The sequence below is a fragment of the Salvelinus alpinus genome, chromosome 15, assembly GCF_045679555.1.
Source record: "Salvelinus alpinus chromosome 15, SLU_Salpinus.1, whole genome shotgun sequence".
NCBI lineage: Eukaryota > Metazoa > Chordata > Actinopteri > Salmoniformes > Salmonidae > Salvelinus > Salvelinus alpinus.
This window is the reverse complement of record NC_092100.1, coordinates 34828106-34849782: the sequence shown is the minus strand read 5'-3', so window position 1 is coordinate 34849782 and position 21677 is coordinate 34828106. Positions and strand designations below refer to the sequence as shown.

At 43.7% G+C, this 21677-nt stretch overlaps 1 protein-coding gene across 4 annotated transcripts in view; it reads left to right on the top strand.

Annotated features, from left to right (window-relative positions):
* The window catches only part of LOC139539960 (metabotropic glutamate receptor 3-like), a 59993-nt gene that overhangs the window by 8526 nt on the left and 29790 nt on the right, over positions 1-21677 (top strand). For all 4 annotated transcript variants that reach the window (XM_071343406.1, XM_071343404.1, XM_071343407.1 and 1 more), the window contains exon 2: positions 19062-19127. The gene's annotated coding sequence lies outside the window, so the exon portion shown is untranslated. The remainder of the gene's footprint in view (positions 1-19061; positions 19128-21677) is intronic.

Sequence of the window (21677 nt, the reverse complement as noted above, 5' to 3'; positions counted from 1 at the left end):
ACACACACACACACACACACACACACACACACACACACACACACACACACACACACACACACACACACACACACACACAGAGAGAGAGGGAGCGGGCGAGAGTACTGGGGGAGTGGCGGCAGGTCAAGGCGACTGTAAGGGGAAACAAAGTAAATGTTTAATGTATTACTGTATGTATGAAATTGGGAGCTATACTACTTTGTAACATGCTTATCCTGTATACTGTATTACTGTAGTGTTTTCTGTACCGCATGTTATTTTGTTTTTGTAGAACTGAAAGACTACCAACGCGTCTATTTACAGACCAACAGGAGGCTGCCATTGTGCAAATGGTATTTGAAAATAATGCCATAGAACTGCGGGAAATCAAACAACAGATTATTGAAAACCCTGCAATCTTCCATAATATCAGATTGAGTTTATCAACCATAGCCCGCATCCTTAAGAAACACCATTTCCGGATGAAGCAAATCTACAGAATCCCATTTGAAATGAATTCCCAAAGAGTGAAGAAGAAACGGTACAAATACGTGCAAGCAAGTAATGTACTAGTATTACACTCTTAAAACATTAGAGACTCATATACAGTGGGGAGAACAAGTATTTGATACACTGCCGATTTTGCAGGTTTTCCTACTTACAAAGCATGTAGAGGTCTGTAATTATTATCATAGGTACACTTCAACTATGAGAGACGGAATCTAAAACAAAAATCCAGAAAATCACATTGTATGATTTTTAAGTAATTAATTTGCATTTTATTGCATGACATAAGTATTTGATACATCAGAAAAGCAGAACTTAATATTTGGTACAGAAACCTTTGTTTGCAATTACAGAGATCATACGTTTCCTGTAGTTCTTGACTAGGTTTGCACACACTGCAGCAGGGATTTTGGCCCACTCCTCCCTACAGATCTTCTCCAGATCCTTCAGGTTTCGGGGCTGTCGCTGGGCAATACGGACTTTCAGCTCCCTCCAAAGATTTTCTATTGGGTTCAGGTCTGGAGACTGGCTAGGCCACTCCAGGACCTTGAGATGCTTCTTACGGAGCCACTCCGTAGTTGCCATGGCTGTGTGCTTCGTGTCGTTGTCATGCTGGAAGACCCAGCCACGACCCATCTTCAATGCTCTTACTGAGGGAAGGCCAAGATCTCGCGATACATGGCCCCATCCATCCTCCCCTCAATACGGTGCAGTCGTCCTGTCCCCTTTGCAGAAAAGCATCCCCAAAGAATGATGTTTCCACCTCCATGCTTCATGGTTGGGAGGGTGTTCTTGGGGTTGTACTCAACCTTCTTCTTCCTCCAAACACGGCGAGTGGAGTTTAGACCAAAAAGCTCTATTTTTGTCTCATCAGACCACATGACCTTCTCCCATTCCTCCTCTGGATCATCCAGATGGTCATTGGCAAACTTCAGACGGGCCTGGAAATGCGCTGGCTTGAGCAGGGGGACCTTGCATGCGCTGCAGGATTTCAATCCATGACGGTGTAGTGTGTTACTAATGGTTTTCTTTGAGACTGTGGTCCCAGCTCTCTTCAGGTCATTGACCAGGTCCTGCCGTGTAGTTATGGGCTGATCCCTCACCTTCCTCATGATCATTGATGCCCCACGAGGTGAAATCTTGCATGGAGCCCCAGACCGAGGGTGGTTGACCGTCATCTTGAACTTCTTCCATTTTCTAATAATTGCGCCAACAGTTGTTTCCTTCTCACCAAGCTGCTTGCCTATTGTCCTGTAGCCCATCCCAGCCTTGTGCAGGTCTACAATTTTATCCCTGATGTCCTTACACAGCTCTCTGGTCTTGGCCATTGTGGAGAGGTTGGAATCTGTTTGATTGTGTGTGGACAGGTGTCTTTTATACAGGTAACGAGTTCAAACAGGTGCAGTTAATACAGGTAATGAGTGGAGAACAGGAGGGCTTCTTAAAGAAAAACTAACAGGTCTGTGAGAGACGGAATTCTTACTGGTTGGTAGGTGATCAAATACTTATGTCATGCAAAAAAATGCAAATTAATTACTTAAAAATCATACAATGTGATTTTCTGGATTTTTGTTTTAGATTCCGTCTCTCACAGTTGAAGTGTACCTATGATAAAAATTACAGACCTCTACATGCTTTGTAAGTTGGAAAACCTGCAAAATCGGCAGTGTATCAAATACTTGTTCTCCCCACTGTATATGTATATGTTTGGCGCGTTGGTAACACATTCACCTTTTGATTAGACGACCAGAGTTTGAATCGTAGACAGCATCATGATTCATGAAATCTTATTCTAACAAATAATGGGGCGTGCTCAGTATAAATACATTGTGATTTAGTTTCAGTATCAGACTAACTTTTCTTATGATTTTGTATGCAGAGCATACAGGCTGGCAGTTTATCGCCAGTTCACCCTATGGGCACAAGGGAGAATTGGACGAGGTGTACGGTGTTTCCTCCCTGCGTGTGTCGTCTCTTCCATAAGGCAGCATACCCAAAACAAAGGCATTTACATAGGGTTTGAGTTTGAATAAAACCAGTTAATTTGGTAAATCTAGACTGCTGTAATTTTCTTCAAGACAGGGACTACAGTAATGCCTGCGCCTTATGTAAAAATAGTATTCGTTTACATATAACCTTTATTTAACTAGAGCAAGTCAGTTATGAACTAATTCTTATGTACAATGACAGCCTACCCCTGCCAAACCCAGATGACACTGAGCCAACTGTGTGGCACCCTATGGGACTCCCAATCACAGTTGGATATGATACAGCCTGGATTTGAACCAGGGACTGTAGTGACACCTCTTGCACTGAGATGCAGTGTATTAGACAATTGCGCCACTCGGGAGCCCAATAGCCTTAGTTAGCTTGTCCACTAATGTTATAACAACAGGTTCAAGCGTAACCAGATAAACTTGCTTTGAAGATAAAACTACTTTCAACGCACACTAATCCCGTGTCCCTGTCGCTAGAGTAGTGACTTCAACTAGCTTTGGCTGCCATCTATTGGAAAGGAATGGTAACTACATTGGGCAGCTAGTTGGCAGAATCAAAGTAGACTTTAATATGCCATTTAGCAGACGCCTTTATCCAAAGCGAACTAGGTACATGGTAGTGGTAGATCATAGAAACAGGATTACAAGTTTGATTTCATGGATGGTCAGTCGTTGCATCTATAGCTCTGTCTATGAATTTGAGAGTGATTAGATTTCTCCAGCCTTTTTACAGAAAGAGGAGCAGGGAGACACTTTGTTATTTTTTCTACTGCTGATTGCCACTTTAAGAAGTGAAGATGCAGATTAAATACACACCAAAATATGTTACAGATACTATAGAAATATCCCATCACTCAGACAGTTAGTGAATACACAGCATCCAGCACAGCAATCAATCAAACAAATGTATTTTACAAAAGCCCTTTTTACACCAAAATAATAACCACAGTGGTTATAGAGGGTGCAACAGTTCAACACTTCAGGAGCAAATGCCAGTTGGCTTTTTATAGCTGAGCATTCATAGGTTGAGAGAGAGAGTCAAAAAAGCAGGAACGGGACAAGGTAGCACATCTTTTGAAACGGGTAAAAAAAATAGTGGATAAACAATTCCACTCCGATTCCCTTTATGGATGGGTGTATCTTTGAATTCGCAGTTGAATGACCTGCACCTTCTCCATTTTAGGAACACCAGCCGCTCCCCCAAAGTGATCAATACATGTAGGATATCTTGGCTCACACTGTGATGATAGTGATTCTGAGCTCTCAGGCTCATACAGCAAGTTATGGTCTTTACTGATCGCACTCTTTGTCAGCTCCATCTGTGGCGTATATGGGCAGGACTTGGTTGTATACTGATGGTACAGAGCGCAATCTAGGTGGGGCCCAAGTTATTTAGTGATGGTCCCGGTGGACCTCTTCTCCACCGCAGCACAGGAACACTCTTGTACCAAGGTGTCAGTTTCATATCAAATCAATTTTATTAGTCACATGCGCCGAATACAACAGGTGTAGATCTTACAGTGAAATGCTTACTTACAAGCCCCTAACCAACAGTGCAGTTAAAAAAAATGACGGATTAGAATAAGAGTGCGGGGGCAGCGGTTAGTTGAGGTAGTATGCACATGCAGGTAGAGTTTGGCATGCTGTACTAACTGTTCTTTCCTGTTGGTAGAAAAAAATGAGGGCATCTATTTGGCTATAGTTCTATTCAAGAATCACTGCATATACTTGAAATAAACAATAGCCTTAGAAACAACATGGATTTGCATGTACAGTATATCACAAAAGTGAGTACACCCGTCACATTTCTGTAAATATTTGAGTATATCTTTTCATGTGACAACACTGAACGTTAGCGTTACAAGGTCTCAAGTGTGAATGGGGAGCAGGTGTGTTAAATTTGGTGCCATCGCTCTCACACTCCCTCATACTGACTGGTCACTGGAAGTTCAACATGGCACCTCATGGCAAAGAACTCTCTGAGGATCTGAAAAAAAGAATTGTTGCTCTACATAAAGATGGCCTGGGCTATAAGAAGATTGCCAAGACCCTGAAACTGAGCTGCAGCACGGTGGCCAAGACCATACAGCGGTTTAACTGAAATGGTGGCCACACAAAATATTGACAATTTGGACATTTTCACTTAGGGGTGTACTCACTTTTGTTGCCAGCGGTTTAGATATTAATAATGGCTGTGTGTTGAGTTATTTTGAGGGGACAGCAAATTTACACTGTTATACAAGCTGTTCACTCACTACTTTACATTGTAGCAAAGTGTAATTTCTTCAGTGTTGTCACATGCAAAGATATACTCAAATATTTACAGAATGTGAGGGGTGTACTCACTTTTGTGATATACTGTACTTCCTCTGCCTCCTGCACAGTCTCCTCCACGATTACATTTTTTTCAGGGATGAAGATGTCATCCTGAAACCAAACAAACGTTTTGTTAAGACAACTGAACCCAAATATATCAATTGCCATTAACAAGTTACCTGACTTGTATGCTCTGTCAACACACACACACACACACACACACACACACACACACACACACACACACACACACACACACACACACACACACACACACACACACACACACACACACACACACACACACACACACACACACACACACACACACACAGCAAATACAGGGACATTTATTTTTCAGGAAACATTAGCTATGTCAACTTGAGTTTAGCTAAAAGAGGTTGGAGCTAATAAAACATTACAAAAACAAGTCTGTCAACAATGTCGTGTCTTTGGCTATGCCGGATTAAGTGTTATGACAAGCTATTCTATAAAATACTTTCTCCGTAATTAATATTACCTGATTGAACTAATCATGTAAATGTAATTAACTAGAGAGGAGGGGCACCACGAAAGAATATTTATAGAGCTGTTATCTTCCGAATAAACTCTTAAAGACCTAATAATATTTTACATCAATAGCAGTCAATATTAATCGTCACCTTATTTCAGTCTCATCTGAAAGTTGTAAATTCTTGGTTATCTTCACGAACCCTGGCTAACAAGTTGAATCAGCAATACAAAATTGGGTTTAATTATTTATTTACTAAATACCTAACTAAATCACACAGAATTACATATACACGGAAAGAATCATACCTTGATTACAAATTACGTCATAAAGGAAAACGTCCCTAGCGGGCGGAACAGATATGACAGCTTGTTACATAAAAGAAAGGGGCTGGGTTTGAGTGAAAGAGCGGGAAGACTGAGGAACAAAGGGGCGAAGCTGTGCTATCGTAAATACAATATCTTATGCATTCTAAATTACCGCCCATTTGGAAAAGGAAAATGCAATAAATATTTACTCTGAGCTGTGCTTCGGTAGGTTGGTGGTAGATGGAAGGCCGTGTTGCCCAACCGGGTCCTTTGAAGAATGTCTCTGCTGCTGCTGCTGAGTGGTAGACTGGATACTCTGTCTGTCCTAATGTACGTTTGCAGCTGCTGTTGCTAACAACGTCTAGGAGGTATCACTTCTATAGTGAATACGAGTTCAAAGTTCATACCATTCACAACCAAAGCTCATGCTGATGTTGGCTTAGTTCTGTAGTTATTATCTGAACCATTCTGACATCGGATCGTCATCCTAATGTACCCGGAACAGAAGGTTACATTTTCGTCAATGGCTTATATAGTGGATGTCTGAAAAGTTTATTACCCATGTCTCTTCACAGGGGCGGGCCACTGGTTGAGCAGAGGCCTAAACTTATGAAAACCCAAATCTCTCATTTGGAAGCTAAAATTACATTTCATCTCTTCACAAATAATTTCATATTCAAACATTTGAATTAAACAACAATTCCAATTGAATCCGATACCTCTGATGTTTAGACTTTCCACGGTAGAGTTTATGTCATTCTATCATTGATGAGAATGTGCCAGAGGACAACCGAACTGACATAATATACCTTAAGTACCACCGCATATGTTCAGTTGGTCGGATTACCAGAATATAGTTCATTTCCCCCCAACTTCTGATGTTCCCAGAATCTCTATGTTAACCAAGGGGTTTTCTAATGTCACATCGGTAGAGTAGAGAGAGAGGAAAAAGGGGGGAAGAGGTATTTATGACTGTCATAAACCTACCCCCAGGCCAACGTCATGACAACAATGTATTACAGTAATTTGACTATCTGAGGTGGGAGCTAGCTACAGTAACTACCTAATAACAAGGGTACACAGAGAAAATATGTTGCAGTTTCAGTTGTTGCTTGCTAACGTTGTTTGCTGGGGGGTGTTACACAAAACACTTCAGACACAATTAGCTAGTTACCTTCAACTAGAGTTGCAACAAAATTGTCCAGTGTCTAACGCTAGCCTATTCAACAAAAGTCATGACCGGTTAACGTTACCTTAGGCTCCATTGCATTGACTCACGTTGCCTCCTCCGTTCAGTCGCTTTTGCTTGACTCCAAAGTCATCTATGTTGATGATGGTCGGTCAGTAACCCCTATACCAAAACCCTCGAAATCTCAAATGGAGGCGCAACCAGAGTGCTTCAACGTAGCTCGAGCGGGCACATCCTTTCTCTTCAGGACATGGAGCCACTTCTTCACAAGTTGTGGGTCCTTGGGCAGCCGATGGTAGTTTACTGAGGGATTTGTTTTGAGCCAATTCATACAGCCTGGTGCTATACATTTCACGTTTGAATTACTACTTGTTGTTGCCATCTTCGTTGTCCGCACCTAACCTCACTCTCTTCGATTCACTCTCCGCTCGAAAACTCAATACCACAGACAATTTGCTGATTCCTGCCAGTGATGCACTGGCATCAGTCGTTACTATGGCAATTTAAATGGCACTGACCATAGCTCAAATAAAAATATAGAGATGTTTTTATGTTAAATGTATTAGTGGATTGAATACATCTCTTTGCTTAAATTTACTTCCTAAAGTGTTTCCATTCCCCTTTAAACAACACTCCAGACTCTGCCAGACCCCTAGTGGAGTGAGCATGTACACTGATAAGTAACCCTTTCTCCTCACTGCTATATGCCACAATCCAGTGGGAGAGATGCTGCTTAGAGAGCGCCCTGACACGAGCTGTATTACAAAACAGACGAAAAGCATAACCGGATATCCATAGCAAAACAGACGAAAAGCATAACCGGATATCCATAGCAAAACAGACGAAAAGCATAACCGGATATCCATAGCAAAACAGACGAAAAGCATAACCGGATATCCCAGGTCCATTCAACGTACACACATATTGTAAGCTCACACCGGACACAGGGCATGTAACATCTGTTGCTCTTCAGAAGCAAGGAGTAGGTGAAAAGGGAAATAGCAAAAAAGCTAAGGGAAAAAAACAGTATAGACCAGCATAAATTTCAAGCTGGTCTATGTTGGTCAGTGCCGGTTGGATGCTGTTCAAGCTGGTCTGACCAGCATGGTCTAGCTGGTTTTGCTGGCTGAACACCATGGTCTAGCTGGTTAAGCTGGCAGACCAATCTGGTCTTTGTTGTAAAAATATTGTGCCAACCGTTAGTGGAAGTGTTGTACCAGTTGATGTGGTTTTATCGTTATGTTGATGAAGATTGAGCACCTTGTTTGTCCACTCCCAGTTATACAGTCTTTGTGAGAGGTTGTGACAATCAAGAGCGTCACTGTTAAGAGATAACTGTACATTTTCCTGTGACTTAATGGCAGTTGGTGACCAGGAAGTTAATGTTTAATTTTCAATAATTTACTGTCAACTTGCTAGTTATTATAAAATTCACAGTAACTTACTGTGGCTGATCTTTGTCATGCTCACTGATGGTGTGGCAGGAAGGTCAGTTTGCAGCCAACCTAGAGGTTGATGACAAGTGAGAATGGGTCCCAAGTGTAGTCACCACAAATAATGCATAATAGTTGTCACCTAATGTTATAAGCTTTATTTTAACCAGAAAAGTTAATTGAAGGTACTGAGCTACTGGCAGCGAGTTACAAGTATGTAAAAACAATTCACAACAATACACACAAATCTAAAAGTAAAAGAATGGAATTAAGAAATATAAATAAACATTCAGCTGCATACTGTCAATGTCTGTATTTTATGCTGCTGTGCATTTTACAACAACTTACTAACAGTTAGGTTGCCAGTTATGCTGCTGGCAGTCAGTTGCCAGTGAGTTAGTAGCAGTTACTGGCTATTAAGTTACTGTTAATTTTACAATAACGTACTGACAACTGGTGGCCAATTCAGTAACACAGAATTCACAACTTCCAGGAAACTAACCTCCATTGAGTTACTGTAAAATGCACAGTAACATCTCAACAGTTCTGCTCTTTAACGTCAAATTCACTTACGATTGTAAAACTTACCATATTAAAACAGTTGCTCAAACTTTGATAACATAACCATCAACCACTTAAACTGGTGCAACACCTCCACTGACGCTTGGCACAAATACACATATATTAGACCATGCCCCCAAATATGCTACTGAACCCTACCGGTACATTGCCCCAACCTACATTTCAAAGCGCAGTGATAATTGTACATTATATGCAAAATATTGGATAGAAAAATGTACCATTATAATAGTCTATCCGTACATGTACCCTAAAAGGATCTGACCAGTACCATGGGACTTCCTACTCTATGTGTACCTCTGAAGATACCTTATGTGTTTATTTGACATTTTTGTTTCCAAGGGAACAACATTGTACCCTAACCGTACCCTAATTTTGAGCGTGTGGAAATATGTTCTTGGTAATAATGATGTACCTGGTGGCACTGCGGAAACATTAATGCACTTCTGCCGAAAAACGTACAAGTCCAAATCCCCAAAGCATTTTGTTCACTTTACAAGTGTCCCTGAGCACTGCTATTTTTACGTTGGTGTTGTCAGATAATCAGACAATTATTGACTTGATTTAGCTAAGTGCAGAACTGTATTCTAAATTGTGGCCAATCTCTGTCATGCCCACAGACCTGGTAGCGTAGTAGGAAATTCAGGTCATTAGCAACCAAACGGAGTTCAAATCAAAGTTAAGTCAAATTGAATGGGTCACATACACATATTTAGCAGATGTTATTGTGGGTGTGGCGAAATTGTTGTGTTCCTAGCTCCAACAGTGCAGTAGTATCTAACAGTGCAGTAGTATGTAAAAACAATTCACAACAATACACACAAATCTAAAAGTAAAAGAATGGAATTAAGAAATATAAATAAACATTCAGCTGCATACTGTCAATGTCTTTATTTTTGCATGTGTACTGATTGATTCATTAATCAATACATTTATCTTATGCTACACAAAGTTAAATAACATACATTTTTCTAAACTAACCCAATCTGTTCGTAGACTTATTGCACCCGTTACTGAAATGATCATGACTCTCACTTCCTCCCTGTAGGTTGTCTCATCCTTGTTTGTAATAAGGCCTACCACTGTTGTGTCATCAACAAAGTTGGTGATTTAATTGGAGACGTGCGTGGTCACAACAGCGAGTACAGGAGGGGACTAAGCACGCACCTTTGTGGGCCCCCGTGTTGAGGATCAGCGTGGTGGAGGAGTTGTTGCCTACCTTCACCAGTTGCGGTCAGCCCGTCAGAAAGTCCATGACCCAGTTGCACAGGGAGGGGTTCAGACCCAGGGCCCTGAGTTTAGTGAAGAGCTTGTACAGCATTCTTACAAAGGCATGTATATGGCCCAATACATCACTGGGGCCAAGCTTCCTACCATCCATACAATAGGCGGTGTCAGAGGAAGACCCCAAAAATTATCAAAGACTCCAGTCATCGTAGTCATATACCTTTCTCTCTGATACCGCAACGGCAAACAGTACCGGAGTGCCAAGTCTAGGACCAAGAGGCTCCTTAACAGCTTCTTCCCGCAAGCCAAAAGACTGCTGAACAATTCTACCCCCCCCCCCCTTTGTTTTTACACTGCTGCTACTCGACTAACTAAAAAACAAATATTTAAAGAGCAACAATAAAATAACAGTAGCGAGGCTATATACAGGAGGTACCTGTACAGAGTCAATGTGTCGGGGCAAAGGTTAGTCAAGGTAATTGAGGTAATATGTAATATGTACATGTAGGTAGGTAGGTAGGGTGACTTTGCATAGATGATAAACAGAGAGTAGCAGCAGTGTAAAAATATGGGTGGGGGGGACAATGCAAATAGTCCGGGTAGCCATTTGATTAGCTGTTCAGGAGTCTTATGGCTTGGGGGTAGAAGCTGTTAAGAAGCCTTTTGGACGTAGTCTTGGCGCTCCAGTACCACTTGCTGTGCGGTAGCAGAGAGAACAGTGTATGACTAGAATGCTCTCAATGGTGCAGCAGCTGTAGAACTTTTTGAGGATCTGAGGACCCATGCCAAATCTTTTCAGTCTCCTGAGGGGGGAGACTGAAAAGAGGGGAGACTGCCCTCTTCACGACAGTCTTGGTGTGTTTGGACCATAATAGTTCGTTGGTGATGTGGACACCAAGGAACTTGAAGCTCTCAACCTGAACCACTACAGCTCCATCGATGAGTATGGGGGTGTGCTCGGTCATCCTTTTCCTGTAGTCCACAATCAACTCCTTTGTGTTGATCACATTGAGGGAGAGGTTGTTATCCTGTCACCACACTGCCAGGTCTCTGACCTCCTCCCTATAGGCTGGCTCAGCTCCGAGACAGGATTGTGTCAAGGCACAAGTCTGAGGAAGGGTATCAAAACATTTCTGCAGCATTGAAGGTCCCCAAGAACAAAGTGGCCTCCATCATTCTTAAATGGAAAAAGTTTGGAACCACCAAGACTCATCCTAGAGCTGGCAGCCCAGCCAAACTGAGCAATCATGGGAGAAGGACCTTGGTCAGGGAGGTGACCAAGAACCTGATGGTTACTCTGACAGAGTACCTCTGTGGAGATGGGAGAACCTTCCAGAAGGACAACCATCTCTAAAGCACTCCACCAATCAGGCCAATATGGTAGAGTGTCCAGACAGAAGCCACTCCTCAGTAAAAGACACATGACAGCCCGCTTGGAGTTTGTTAAAAGGCACCTAAAGGACTCTCAGGCCATGAGAAAAAAAGATTATCTGGTCTGATGAAACCAATATTGAACTCTTTGGCCTGAATGCCAAGCGTCACATCTGGAGGAAACCTGGCACCATCCCTTCAGTGAAGCATGGTGGTGGCAGCATCATGCTTTGGGATGTTTTTCAGCGGCAGGGACTGGGAGACTAGTCAGGATCGAGGGAAAGATGAACGGAGCAAAGTACAAAGAGATCCTTGATGAAAACATGCTCCAGAGCGCGCAGGACTTCAGACTGGGGCAAAGGTTTATCTTCCAATAGGACAATGACCCTAAGCACACAGCCAAGACAGTGCAGGAGTGGCTTCGGGACAAGTCTCTGAATGTCCTTGAGTGGCCCAGCCTGATTCCGGACTTGAACCCGATCGAACATCTCTGGAGAGACCTGAAAATAGCTGTGCAGTGTTTGAGAGGATCTTCAGAGAAGTATGGGAGAAACTCCCCAAATGCAGGTGTGCCAAGCTTGTAGTGTCATACCCAAGAAGATTTGAGGCTGTAATCGCTGCCAAAGGTGCTTCAACTAAGTACTGAGTAAAGGGTCTGAATGCTTATGTAAATGTAACGTAACAAAATGTGGAAAAAGTCAAGGCGTCTGAAAACTTTCCGAAGGCACTGTATATTAAAAACTGCAAGCGTTTCTCTCCACCCTATGGCAAAATGTGTTGTAGAATTGTAGGAAATATACTGTAAAACAGCTAAATTTCCTCTCTGCCCAACAGCAAAATGAGAAGAATGGCATGAAATGTGTTATAAAATCGCTGAATCTTCTCTCCACCCCATGGCAAAATGTACATAATTGCAGTAAACTTGTTTTAAAATAGCAACATGTTCTCTACACCCCAAGGCAAAATGTGTAGAATTGCATAGAATATATATATATTTTTAATGATCAACGCTGACAAGAGGGCAGCCACTAAAATATTTTCCTCGCAATGTGTGTGTGTGTGTGGGGGAGGGGGGGTATTGATGTGTATACGCAGACCCGCGAGCATCTGCGGACCCTCATAATGAGTTCAGATGTTTTGTGGCGCACACCCCCATCAAAGTTGCCCGTCCCTGCACTAGAGGTTATATGTTATTAGATTAGTCTAATAAGGGTTAAGAGTTATAATGTGCATCATTCATCACCATTGATCCATCCTAATCAAGAATCAATCATTTGTTCTGTGGTCCTTAACGCCCTGCTGACCCCTACACAGAGCAGGGCTTGTTAGAGTAAAGATCAGGCCGCACATTCAGCGCCCTGCGGGTCACAGGTCATAGCCAGAGAATTAGAACTAACTGAATGGAATCAGCTATAACATCCATGTACCCAATATTGTGTTGCAATAAAGGCCTGTTTAGTGTTATGGTTGTTTTGAATTAATGTCTCTTCTATGATTAGTAATTATACGGTTAGGGAACGTGGGTGCCAATAAGTACATTGTTTTATCTAATACAAGTGCAAGACAAAATAGGCCTACATAAATAATCAGTGGAATTCACAGACTGTATGTTTAAAGCTGTGTCTATACACCACTATGACCCGTCTCTGTAGTAGCACTTTGCTTGATGCATAGTGAGGACACTGACTAGGTGAAGGGTTCACTCCTGGGGTGAGAGGGAGGGGGGCTGGCGGCTGGAGAGGAGAGATCATTGTTGGCTATTACTCCAAGACGAGTTGCCTGCTAGTGCCGCTGTGTGTGTGTGTGTGTGTGTGTGTGTGTGTGTGTGTGTGTGTGTGTGTGTGTGTGTGTGTGTGTGTGTGTGTGTGTGTGTGTGTGTCCTGCATTTCTGCTAGGCTTAATGTGTCTCTGTAACATTCACACCGCTCTGTCGAAAAAACAGAGTAACTACAAACCACTGCTGCTACATGTAGGTCACCACATAACAACACACAAACACACGCACGCACACACACACACACACACACACACACACACACACACACACACACACACACACACACACACACACACACACACACACACACACACACACACACACACACACACACGCACACACATTACCATTAGTATTTATCTATTTATTATAACCTGGGTGGTTCGAGCCCTGAATGTTGATTGGCTGACATCCGTGGTATATCAGACCGTATACCACGGGTATCACAAAACATTTATTTTTACTGCTCTAATTACGTTGGTAACCAGTTTATAATAGCAATAAGGCATCTCAGGGGTTTGTGATATATGGCCAATACCTTTTGAGAACTAGTGGGTGCATGGTATTGTTGTTTCTGCCTCATTAACATATTTTGAGATGTGCCTTTTAAGAGGCTATATATGTTGCCCCGGTGAGTCAGAATGCTGTACCAACTAAACTCCAATGTGGTTATAGTGCCTCATCAGTTGAACATGTATAGGTGACAGATTGAAGTGGCAGCAAGTCTTCAACCAAGTCTGGAAGCCTTTGTTAAGGCCTCTGGAAGTGCAAGTGATATAAAGCACCAACTATTCATTAATATTGTAACGTATAAAACACTTTACCTAGCAGCCAACCTGCTTGCACCAATCCTTTGTAATTACGGTAAGATACTGTGAAATACAAACCTCTCCCCTCAATTTCATTCATCCATTCATTCATTTTTTCTGATTATGGTAGCTTTTACTTTTTTACAGCATAATTCAGTTTTACGGTAATGTACTGTGTGTCATTATGCAGTACTTGCTTTGATACTGTATTTATATTACAGTAGCTGTACTGTAATATGAAATACAGATCTTTACTTGCCACTGAGCTGCCTGTAAGCTACTGTCAAATTCACAGTAACCCCTTTACAGTGCTGAACTAGTATGGACAAGAAAAAAATAACTATGTACACGTTGGCATCCATTGTTACCCAACCATATAATTACTAATCATAGAACAGACATTCTCATTCAAAACAACCATAACACTAAATAGGCTTTTATTGGGCACATGAATGTTAGAGCTGATTCCATTCTATAAGTTCTAAATCTCTGGCTATGACCTGTGACCCGCAGGGTGCTGACCGTGAGGCCTGATCGTTACTCTAATAAGCCCTGCTCTGTGTAGGGGTCAGCATGTCATTAAGGACCACAGAACACATGATTGATTATTGATTAGGATGGATTAATGGTGATAAAAGATGCACATTATAGGTATTAACCCCTATTAGACTAATCTGATACCATACTACCTCTACTGCATTGGTAGAAGCAGTATCTATCATCGAGTCACTAGCTCTGTCAGATCTCTCATTGTCTGAAGCAACAGCCAGCTTTGAGTTGATCAGATCTGCTGCAAAGGGAAGGGATGACTGCCGCTACCACGCTTTCCAACCAAGGTGCATGAATTGAGAAACAAACTGAAGGAGGAAATTGAGTAACACTTGGAAGACAATGGAATAAAAATGTAAAAAAGCTAATTTATTGCTAAAAGTAGAACCATTGCCTTCATCATGTTGTTTATTAGATCTATTAAATAAATACTAGACCCTCACTTGGTTGTCCAAAGTCAAAACATAACACATATTTTACCAGACACACCTGGACATGATCCGAAACAACACAATGATCTTTGCAGCAGAGGGAGCACCCCCCTATCCACATCGACGGGACCGCACTGGAGAAGGAGGAAAGTTTCAAGTTCCTCGGCGTACACATCACTGACAAACTGAACTGGTCCACCCACACAGACAGTGTGGTCAAGATGGTGCAGCGTAGAGATCCTTTTTATGTCTCTATTTTAGTTGGTCAGGGCGTGAGTTTGGGTGGGCATTCTATGTCTGGTGTTCTATGTTGTCCTTGTTTTGTATTTCTATGTGTTTGGCCTGGTATGGTTCTCAATCAGAGGATCTCTACGGTCAGGGCGTGACAGTACCCCACCCCAAAAGTGCGGACTCCGGCCGCAAAACCTGAACCTATAGGGGAGGGTCTGGGTGGGCATTTCACTGCAGTGGCGGCTCCGGTGCGGGACAGGGACCCTCACCGCCAACCCCGGACCGGGGACCCTCGCAGCGGGCGCCGGACAGGAGGGAGAGTCCGGCTGCTCCGGACAGGAGGGGACTCTGGTTGCTCCGGACAGGAGGGAGACTCTGGCTGCTCCAGACAGGAGGGAGACTCTGGCTGCTCCAGACAGGAGGGAGACTCTGGCTGCTCCAGACAGGAGGGAGACTCTGGCTGCTCCAGACAGGAGGGAGACTCTGGCTGCTCCAGACAGGAGGGAGACTCTGGCTGCTCCAGACAGGAGGGAGACTCTGGCTGCTCCGGACAGGAGCGCGTCGCTGGAGGCTCCGGACTAGAGGGTGTCGCTGGAGGCTCCGGACTAGAGGGCGTCGCTGGAGGCCACCGGACTAGAGGGCGACGCTGGAGGCTCCGGACTAGAGGGCGTCGCTGGAGGCTCCGGACTAGAGGGTGACGCTGGAGGTTCCGGACTAGAGGGCGACGCTGGAGGCTCCGGACTAGAGGGCGACGCTGGAGGCTCCGGACTAGAGGGCATCGCTGGAGGCTCCCGACTGGCGTCCTTCGTTGGAGGCCTCGTGCTATAACTCCTCACTGCAGGTTTTGTGCCATGGATACTCACTGGAGGCTTCGTGCCATGGATCCTCACTGGAGGCTTCGTGCCATGGATCATCACTGGAGGCTTCGTGCCATGGATCTTCACTGGTATGGCGAGACACACAGGAGGCCTGGCTCTGGGAGAAGGCACAGGACTCACCAGGCTGGGGAGACATGCAGGAGGGTTAGTGCTTAGCACAGGCACAGAACTCACCAGGCTGGGGAGACATGTAGGAGGCCTTGTCCTTGGCCGAGGCACCGGATGCACTGGACCGTGGAGGCGCACTGGCGGTCTCGAGCGCAGAGCTAGCACCACTCGTCCTGGCTGGATCCCCCCTGTAGCCCGGCAAGTTGGAACAGGCCGCACTGGGCGGGGAGTTGGAACAGGCCGCACTGGGCTGTGCTGGCGAACTGGGGACACCGTGCGTAGGGCTGGTGTAGTATTCCCCGGGCCGAGGAGACGCACTGGAGACCAGATGCGCTGAGCCGGCATCATCCTTCCTGGCTCGATGCCCACTCTAGCCAGGCCGATACGAGGAGCTGCGATGTAGCGCACCGGGCTATGCGTGCGCACTGGGGACACCTTGCGCTTCCCCGCATAACACGGTGCCTGCCCAGTCACTCTCTCGCCACGGTAAGCACGGGGAGTTGGCTCAGGTCTCCTACCTGAGTCCGCCAATATCCCTGTGTGCCCCCCCCCAAAAAAACTATTCTGGGGCTGCCTCTCGTACCCGTTACCTCGCGCCAATTCCTCGTATTGTCGTCGCTCCGCTCTAGCTGCCTCCAGCTCTTTTTTTCGGACGGCGATACTCTCCCGGCTGTGCCCATGGTCCTTTGCCGTCCAACATTTCCTCCCATGTCCAGGAGTCCATGTTCCCATGCTGCTTGGTCCTTTGTTGGTGGGTGGTTCTGTCACGATTGTCGTCTGGAGAAGGAGAGGAGGACCAAGGTGCAGCGTGGTAAGTGGTCATATTTTTTTATAAAATACGAAAACACTTGACAAACAACAAAAACTGAAAGGTGAAACAAAACACTAAACAGGAAACAACCACCCACAAACACAGGTGGGAACAGGCTACCTAAGTATGATTCTCAATCAGAGACAACGATAGATTGCTGCCTCTGATTGAGAACCATACCAAGCCAAACACATAGAAATACAAAACAAGGACAACATAGAACACCAGACATAGAATGCCCACCCAAACTCGTGACAGAATGGTCCACCACCCAAAGAACGTCCAGCCAACTTGACACAACCGTGGGAAGCATTGGGGTCAAGATGGGCACACATCTCTGTGGAACGCCTTTTACATCTTGTAGAGTCCATGCCCCGACAAATTGAAGCTGTTTTGAGAGCAAAGAGGTGGCGTAACTCAATAGTTTGGAGTCACTTAGAAATGTCCTTTTTGAAAGTAAAGCAGTTTGCGCTTTTCTGTGAAGGGAGTAGTATACAGCGTTGTACCATATCTTCAGTTTCTTGGCAATCATTTCTCAGAACAAGAATAGGCTGACGAGTTTCAGAAGAAAGTACTTTGTTTCTAGCCATTTTGAGCCTGTAATCGAACCTACAAATGCTGATGCTCCAGATACTCAACTAGTCTAAAGAATGCCAGTTTTATTGCTTCTTTAATCAGGACAACAGTTTTCAGCTGTGCTAACATAATTGCAAAAGGGTTTTCTAATGACCAACTGTCCTTTTAAAATGATCAACTTGGATTAGCTAACACAACTTGCCATTGGAACACAGGAGTGATGGAGTGATGTTTGCTGATAATGGGATAATATACATAATATACTCCTAGTAATTTTTGTAGTCTTTAGACCAGGGTTTTGTTGAATCATCTTAGGCCCGTGTGTAGGGTGCTGGTGTGTGTTTAGTTGTACCTCTCTATTTACGGATCAACAATCTTCCTACCGTAAAACACACTCTGTAAATAACGAATGAACTGTCCATCTTACCCAACACATAGGTAGGAGTGAGAGGAGTGTTTCTGGAACATCAAACTTACACGCATGCTTACCCACGCACACATACACACGCGCACACAAGCAGGCATGGCATCTTAATGTTTTCTGTGGAAAATACTACATGGTGTGCACCGTTTATGTATATGCTTCATAGAGAGATGGAGTGAGAAAGAGAGAGACAGAGTCAAGTATAGAGAGATCCACACAGAAAGTAAGGGCTACAGAGAAAGGCTCTGCTCGTGTGTGACCCTGTAATGAGAGGTCTGTAGCTCTCTCACACCAATGGTGGAGCTTTGGGACAGACAAGAAATACAGATAAACACACACACAGTGTAGAGCGGGGTGATTACTGTGGTCCATCGACCCTGCATGTCCTCTCTCTGCAGGGTGCGTGTCATCATCAACAACCCTGCCTGTTGGAGAGGGATGGGAGAGATATGTGAGATGGGAGAGAAAAACTGGTTCCACATTTTGTTCGGTTCTGTGCAAGTGCAGTGTGAAGCTGATTATAAACTAAATACATTTTTTAGTTTTGCTCGTGTCTCTTGGTGTCCCCTGCGCTGTGCTGAGCTTAAGTGTTTTACGCATTGCAAGTACTGTAGGTGTAAGCAGAGCACACATTTGACAGAATGGAATGTCTTGTGTGTGTAACATAGTCACAGCTTAAGGAGGAAAGGACAGAGGGGATAGATAGGAGAGAGAGGGTGAGCAGGAGGAGAAAGAAAGAGCATAGAGATAGAGAAAGGGGAGGAGAGTGAAAGATGGTGTAGCAGGTGACCTTTGGGCTGTAAGTTCAGGTCATGATTAGTCTCTCGGTCACACGCTAACAGGCTACATCAGGATAGAGATCTGCTACGCTCCATCTTTACCCTTCATTCATTTTCCTTTTGTCTCTTCCCTCTTTTTCTCCTGGTCCAATTACGACTAACTGGATGGACTAACAAGACTAACTGGATGGACTAACAAGACTAACTGGATGGACTAACAAGACTAAATGGATGTTGTTTGCTGACCCACCCTTTCTCTCCCTCTCTCTAGGTTTCTCTGGTGATGTAGCTATGTACCATGACCAAGAAGCTCTTTGTCTTGTCTGGTTCTTGTCAGGTAAGATACTGCACGATTTAGGGGGGAATGTTATGGTGTGGTATTCAGACACCATAACCTACATTCTCAATGCAACACGTTACAGCACAACATTATTTATCAGATACATGTCATCATAAGCCAACCAAGAGCTGGCTAGTGTAAGAATGCGGTGTGTGTGATGTGTGTGATGTGTGTATGTGTGGTATGTGTGTATTTGTGTATGTGCGTGTAGTATAGGAATGTTTTAAGATATTATTATTTGACTCATCAGTTGAACATGTATTTTATGAGCTGCCAATTAGATTACAGCATGCTGTTAAAGAAAGGCCTTGGGTGAACGGCTGCTAGTCTCCAACGCTATCTGCACCGAAAACACATACGTACACGAAAAAGACCACAATGGGCTATATCTGTTCTCTATGTGGTCTTTCTCTCCAGAGACTGAGAGTCACACTGGACAGCAGACGGAAAAGAAGAGATAGAAGAGAGAGAAGAAAAGAAAGAGGCAGCAGAGTAGGAAAGGAAAAAAGAGGAGATAGAAGAGGAGTGATAGAGGAGACAAAAGAAAACATGGTGCTCATCAAAACGCTGGTCAACCAAGTTAATTACAGAGTTGTGGTGCAGGGCTGTGACATAAAGAGAGAGATAAAGAGAGAGAGGGAGAGAAAAGGAGGGAGAGGGGGAAATAGGGGGAGAGAGAGAGAGAGAGAGAGAGAGAGAGAGAGAGAGAGAGAGAGAGAGAGAGAGAGAGAGAGAGAGAGAGAGAGAGAGAGAGAGAGAGAGAGAGAGAGAGAAAAAAGAAGACAAGGGGTGGTGAGTTCTATCTCAGGACAGTATGTTCATGTTATTTAGATGAGATTTCTCTTCTGTAGAGTGAGAAGTTTCTAGGAGTTAACAGTCTATAGGAGGGTTGGGTGGGAGACTGATCGTAAAGTTAACTCAGGTCACATTTTCGCCCCTGCAAGAATAATCCTGTTCATTTTGACCTCACTTGAATCACACACACACACTTTTCCTTGTCACGTGATGTCATCTTGGAAGAGATCGCTTGAATCCTTCATAAGTTCAGAACCTAGTGGGGGATAAACTCCTAATTAGCTGCATAATAACCCCATTGATGAGACAACCTACAGTAATGAACCTACTGTTTGGGACTACCTACAGTATACTATAGAAGGAGTACATTGTGTTAAACATAGCAGAGTTAGTAACAGACTAGAATCTATACACAGCAACAGCCTATTGGAGTATCTGAGCTCAGAGCTGACTGCATCTCAGAGAATCTTTCATCCGCCTACATGCTGACACACATACATACTGTCGTGTCTTTGGCTATGCCGGATTAAGTGATATGACATGCTATTCTATAAAATAAATTAAGCTAATCAGGTTGAATCAGCAATACAAAATTTGGTTTAATCATTTATTTACTAAATACCTAAATAATCACACAGAAATACATCTACACAGAATGGATCATACATTGATTACAAAGTATGTCATAAAGAAAACGTCCCTGGTGGACGGAGCCGACATGACGGCTGGTTACACAAAGGAAAGGGGGGTGGGTTTGAATGAAAGAGCGGGAAGACTGAGGAACAAAGGGAGAAACTATGTCTCTATCGGGCCGTAGGCAGCTATGCTATCGTAAATACAGTATCTTATGCATTCTAAATGACCGCCCATTTGAATTAGGAGAATGCAATAAATATTTACTCTGAGCTGCACTTCGGTAGATTGTTCGTAGATGGGAGACCGGGTGGTCCAGCATGGATCTCTGGTCCTCTGAAGAATGTCTCTGGTGGTAAACGGAATACGTTGTAGATCGTTGTGTGTGTTAGACTGGATACGTTGTGAGTCCTTTCCTAGCCCACGTTTACAGTTTCTGCGCTAACGCGACGGCTAGGAGGTATCACTTCTTTAGTGAATAAGAGTTCAAAGTTCATACCAACTTGCCATACTTTAAGCTCATGCTATATTTTGGCTGGTATAGTCAAAATTCATCCTTCCTGCGTGTAGGTTGGCTTAGTTCTGTAGGTGGTCTTTGTCCTTTCAACGTGGGGACCTCAAGTCCACACGTCCTTGGAACAGAAAGTTACATTTTCGTCAAGGGGCTTAAACAGGATTGGGAGAGAGGGCCGTGTTTCATAGTTTACAACCACTGTCTGTTCACATGGGCGGGGCCTCTGAGTTGGCAGAGTTTACTCTATGACAAACCGTTCTCTCATTAAGAAGCTAAATTACTTTTAATATTTTCACAACTAGTTTCATATTTAAACATTTAAATTGCACAACAATTCCATGTGAATCTGATAACTATAATGTGTAGACTTTTCAAGATACAGTTTATGTCATCCTGTCATCAGTATTCATGTCTCAGACGCCAACTGAACTGACATCATATTCATCAAGTCCCAAAGCATATTTTCAACTGGTTGAATTACCGAAATATGGTTCCATTTCCCATCATTTGATTTCACCAGACTCTCTCTCAATGTTAACAAAGGGATTTTCAATAGTCACATCAGTAGAGTAGAGAGAGGAAAAAGGGGAAAGGTATTTATGGGG